We start from the raw sequence: 5,780 nt of genomic DNA on the forward strand, positions 1-5,780 counted from the left end.
CCTTTCCCGGCCCTTCCACCGGCCCTGCCCCGGTCCTCCCAGAGCCAGCGGCCGCCGCAGAGCGGTGGGGTCCCGCCAGGGTGTGGGGGCTCTGGCGCAGTTAATGGAAGGGCTTATCCCTCTGCTGAGCCTGCAGCCAGGCCAGCAACCAGGCCAAGCCTTGACCTATTCCTGCTCCCCATGACCTTCTTTCCCTGCTTTTCATCTTTTTAGCACAATTTCTTGCCGTGCAACCCAGGACATCACTTTTCTCCCCAAGGATTGGCCAGAGAAGATGGTCCACCAACACATTTGGTGCAGGCTGAGCTGTGGGAGACCCCGAGGGGGGAGGAAAGGCATCCAGGTTCAGCCTGAACTCGAGCAGGAGCCTGGGCTTATGGCACACTCAGAGCAGGGCTAGCTGGGGACATGCAGCTCTGGGCTGGTCACCGTCCTTCCGCCCTGTTCAGGCTCTGGCTTGAGCTGTGAGCCAGCCTGGAGGGGAGTGGGTCATGCTGAGCTGTGTCTGCACCCCTCTGACCCCCCCAGATCTCCCCATGCCCTTCAGAAGGGAGCCAGCCTGGCCCACCCCGCCCCAACCTCATGTGAGGAAAGCTGAGCACAGCCAGGCTTCACCCCACTTCCCTCCCGGTGTGGGAGTCTCCCCCAGGGGAGGCCACTGGCCCAAACCTCGCAGCCCCTCACCCCGGGTCACTCCCATTAGGTAAAGGAGCAGCTCGTCCTGGCGGGGGTATCTCCCTCTCGCGCTTTCCTTGTATTGTACGGGCCTGGGTCATCGAGGAAATCTTACAGGTCCTTCTGCTGCCGAGTGGTCATGGGGGAAGCCCGGCCCCCTTCCCCCCATTGTCAGCGGCCGGGCTGTATCCTCGCTCCAAGCCCCGGCCCCTAAAAATAGCTCTTTGTCAGGCGATTGTTCCGACACCTTCGCGGCAGCATTGACGTGGGCCGGAGCGGGAGAGCGGTGGGGTAGGTGGAGGGGAAGGGCTGGAGGTCCCCCCTGGGACCACTCCGAGGATTTGCCGCTGATAACGGCCCCTGTTGTGGGGAAATGGTCTCCCGGCGCGCGGCACGGTGCCGAAGGCCTTCCCGTGCCGCTGCTGCCCGCTGGTCACCTCTCCCCCACCTGCCCCTGCCCTCCTGCCAGCCGTGCACTGCACCCCACTCTGGGGTCACCAAGTGGGGAAAGCGTCTTCCCAGGGCACGGGGGGGGACGGAGCCCTCCCAAGACTCCAGTTCAGATCCTGCCCCCCCAAACCAGCTCCCTGGGGTGTCCCTGCCCTGTTCGCCCCATTGGGTCCAGGGCAAGCAGGGGCAGCCCTGGGGCAGTGGGGCTGCTGATGTGTGGGAAGGCCGAATTTCAGAAGGGTTAAGGCCATCCCTGCAGCACTGTCCCTGCCCCTAGCATCTGCAGGGGGCCCCTGCAGTGAGACCCATCCCCACTCAGAGCCCCATCTCCAACCACAATGCCTGTTGGATTGAGTGTGGGCCCTGCTGTGGGATCCCGGGGAGCCAGCACCACTGCAGGGCTCGTGCTGGGAAAGGGGCTGGGCAGGGGAGACAGCCTGGGACAGCCCCTCCCTTGTCACCCCCTGCCACCCACTGCCAGCTAAAGGTGATGGCCCCCCCAGGCCCTCTCCTGCCCAGCCACCCCAGCTGCAGAAATAGGATTTTATTTCCCATGGAGAGGTCTGGATTAAAATAACCTCCTGGCCCAGATCCCTTTTCTGATGTGGCAGGAGATGTTTGCCCACAGCCCTGCTGGGTATCCGAGCCTTGACCCTCCAGGCTGCTGTCCCCATGGTGGGGACGTGCCCATCCTCTGCCTGGCCCTCAGGGATGTATCCCGCTCCCAGCCATGCCTGGCCTCACTGACTTGGAGCTGCTGACCCTGCTCAGCTGCTGTCCCCAGGCCGAGCTGAGCCCCCAGGGCCGCCAGCCATGGGGCAGGGCACGGGGCCAGCCCTGCTCTGATTACCCCCAGCGCTTTTTCCTTTTTCTTCCTTAATTTACTGAGTGCTAAATCCAAATATTACAACTTCCCTTCCACGCCGCTGGTTACGCAGGCGGCCCCAACCGGGCATTGTCTTATTGTTTGCAGAGGGAAGCTCCAGCGGGAGATTAACCTGGCGTTCACCCCACGCACGGCCTCACACCCTGTCCCTGCTGCGGGGCCTGTGTCCCCAGGGACCGCAGCCAGCACGAGGTCCCAGCAGGGCGAACGGCTTTGAGGGGTCCAGTGCGTGGGGGGGACATGGCAGGGTGGTGGCAGCCCCACAGCAGTGTCCACGGAACCCCTGGGATGGGTGGCACCTTGGGGCATTCTTGCTGTGCATCCCTTGTGATGGTGAGGATCTGGCAGGTGTCTTGAGGGTCTCAGGCAGACCCTTTGCCAGGTTTCTTCCCCAGGGACCCTGGCAGGATGCTGGAGGGTCAGTACAGTCTGAGTCTGCTGGCACGGGGAGGCAGGGACTGCCCAGCATCCCAACCTAGAGGACCATCATGCTGCCCCCTGGTCTGCCCATGCCATCCCATCCTATCCTAACCTATCCCATCCTATTCCCCCCATCCCATCCCTGACTGCCCATCCCTCCCTGATCCTTTTCTCCACCCTGCCCTGGGCAGCAGAGCGGTGTCATCCTGTCCCCACTCACTGCCATCTAGACCTTGGGGATCCCTTCCCAGTCTTTCGCCCCCAGGTCCAACAGGGCTGGGAGTGACCTGTGACACTCAGTTAAAGGCTGTCACTGTCACAGGGAGGATTTCCCAGGCAACAAGCAACTGAGCTTTGCTCCAGGATACACTGGGGTCTTAAGCATGAGCCTCCACTCTGGGGGAAGCCCAGGGAGGGTCAGGCAGCACCCAAAGGTGTTGCCAAAGGACAAGGAATGAGGAGGGCTGGATCCTGGGCCCATAATCTGCCTTTGTGTCCTCTATCCCTGTTTGGCTCCTCCTGCTTCTCTGACTTAGGCTCAGACATGGTTTGACCCTGCAGCCCCATCCTGGGGGCGGTGGGTCAGGACAGCAGTGCTGCCCACAGACTGCAGGCTCTGCCTGACCCCTGTGCCCTTTGTCCTCCCACACCCCATGACCAGACGGACCCTTCTGTGTCCCTTTCTGGCCAGCAGCCCTGGTGCACAGCAGTATCAGGGGCTATCAGTTCCTGGCCCCCCATCACTGGAGGTGAGGGCCAGGCTGGCCCCCTGCCCACAACTCCAGCAGCTCCTGCCTGGCCAGACCCAGCCTCATCCATCCTATCAGCAAGGCAGCTCCCGGCACCCGCGGGTGCAGCCCTGCTGCATTCCAGCCTGGCTGGCCAGCCTGTGGGGAGGCTGAAATATTTGGGAGGGGAATGGAGAAGGGAAAGGGGAAAAAAAATAATAAAATAAAAATCTATAAAAAGAAAGTTTAAAAACACAAGTTAAAGAAAAAAAATACCAGGCGCAGAGTGCAGCTGCGGTTCTGGTTCCAGTTCCCAGGTGATGTCAGGCCTGGAGCCTCTCCAGCCCTGGCCCCTCAGAGACGGTCTTTGTGGGTTCAGCACTGAGTGTTTTTCCTTCCTGAGACTCGGGGACACCTTCCTGTCTCAGAGAAAGCGGCCAAGAGCCTTTCCAAGGGTGTCCGCACGCAGGAAGGGGAGAGGATGGGAGGGGAGCGTGACTGGGCTCAGTGCAGGGCTGGGGCTGCCGGGGAGCTGGCGGTGGCCGTGGGCGATCAGTGGCCACGGCGCTCACCCCACACGGGGCAAAGGGGCACCCGGCTCCCACCAGCCGGGCAGCTCTGAGTCACCGTTTCCCTCTCATGGTGCTGGGAGGGGCTGGAATGTACTGGGACCCACAGGCTTGTCACTGGGACATGCTGGGATCCATAGCCCCAGCACTGGGATGTGCTGGGATCCATAACCCCAGCACTGGATGTTACTGGGTGCCCAGCTTCTGCACTGGGATGTGCTGGGATCCATAACCCCAGCACTGGATGTTACTGGGTGCCCAGCTTCTCCACTGGGATGTGCTGGGACCCAGGGCTGTTACACTGGGGCTTGCTCTGGGGTCCTTGTGCTATCCTTGGCACTGGGGTGTGCTAAGATCCATGGCCCTAGCACTGGGATATGCTGGATCCCACAGCCTCAGCACTGGGACATACTGGGGTGCATAGTCTTGATACTGGAGCTTTCTAGGGCCCTAGTCTCTGGCACTGGGACATACTGGATGCACAGCTCCTGTGCTGGGATTCACTGGGGCTCATGGTCTTTGTATTGGAGCTTGTTGAGGCTCCACTTGCTCGCACTGGGACATCTTGGGACACTGGTGCTCAGCCCTGGGACATACTGCGACCTATACACTCAGTGCTGGGACCTGCTGTGCCCCCGGCACTGGGACCACCAGCCCTTGCTGGCCCCCTGGGGGGCTCCAGAGCCGCTACTTCATGGGGACGGTCCCCTTTCATGTGCGGGTCGGGCTGTTTGCAGAGCACAGCATCCCCCACGGCCCCTGCCCCCCGATAAACCCGGGGGCAGGGATTCTGTGTCCTGGGCTGTTTGGAGAATCTCACGGCTGTTTATTGGGGTCTGGGACACATTAGCCACGCTGAGAACAAACCTCTCCCACCCACCCCGGTCCCTGCTTGGGACCAGCTCTCACAGCTGCACCGCGCTGTCAGCTCCATAAATCAAACCCGGGGGAGGGAGCCCGGGGCAGGCTCACCTCGGTGAGCAGGGGGCCGAGAGGTGCTGTGGGCTCCCAACAGAGCCCCTGCCTGGGGCAGGCTCCAGCGGGACCCCCAGTGTGCTCCCCCTGCTCCATGCAGGCTCCAGGACCCAAGGGAGATAGAGCAGCTACAGTTCTTCAACCCTTGTGGGGAGCCCCCAGCCGCCCCATCCACAGCTGCCTCTGCTCCGTGGGACACACCGGCCCCTGGGAGCCGCCAGCTCTGGCCCAGCACCATTCCCAGGCTCAGCTCTCTGCACCGCCCAGCCATTCCAGCCCCCTCAAGCAGAATCCCATGTGGGGATCTGGCCTGGGAACCCCCCATGTCCTCACCTGACCCCTGGTGATGTGGCAGGTGCTGCTGCCTGCTGCCTCACCATGCACGGCTCTGCATGGTCATGCACAGATCTGCATGGTGGCAGTGGCAGTCACAGTGGGGACAGTCATTGTGCTGGCAGCAGTCATAGTACTGGTGGCAGTGGTGGCGATGGTGGCAGTTGTGGTGGCAGTGACATCGCGCCAGTCATGATGTATCAGGTGGAGGGGAAGGCACAAAAGCAGTTACACCAACCCCGACCCACCAGCTGGGCACCTGTGGCTGCAGCACAGGGCTGGAGGTGCCATCCCCATCCCATGGCGTGGCACTGACCCCCTTGGGACTTCTGCAGCCTTTGCGAGGCCAAAGCTGTCATCAGGGCCTGGGGACACAGGGACACCCAGCGGTTTCACCCCATGTGAATCCCACTGTGGCACAGGAGTGGGTAGAGCTGAGATGGTCACACTGGTTCCAGTAGCAGAGCAGCTGTGCAGGGCAGGGGGGTCCAGGGCTATCTTGGGGACCCCCACCTCACCCCACACTGGGGTGACAGGCAGGCACTGGCCCATCAGAAAAATAGGGTTTTATTTTCCAAGCGGCTGCACGTGCACAACCAGCGTCCCCAGGGCCACGACACCGTCCCCCCGGAGCACCTCAACGCCGGCCACACACAGGCCCCTTCCAGTCCAGCCCCGGAGCGCGGGGACCCCCCTCCCCGGCCCTGCCCCACGTGGGCCGCCTTGGGCACGGGAGAGGCCGCC

Source organism: Corvus brachyrhynchos, unplaced genomic scaffold, assembly GCF_000691975.1.
Source record: "Corvus brachyrhynchos isolate BGI_N302 unplaced genomic scaffold, ASM69197v1 scaffold10, whole genome shotgun sequence".
Taxonomy (NCBI): domain Eukaryota; kingdom Metazoa; phylum Chordata; class Aves; order Passeriformes; family Corvidae; genus Corvus; species Corvus brachyrhynchos.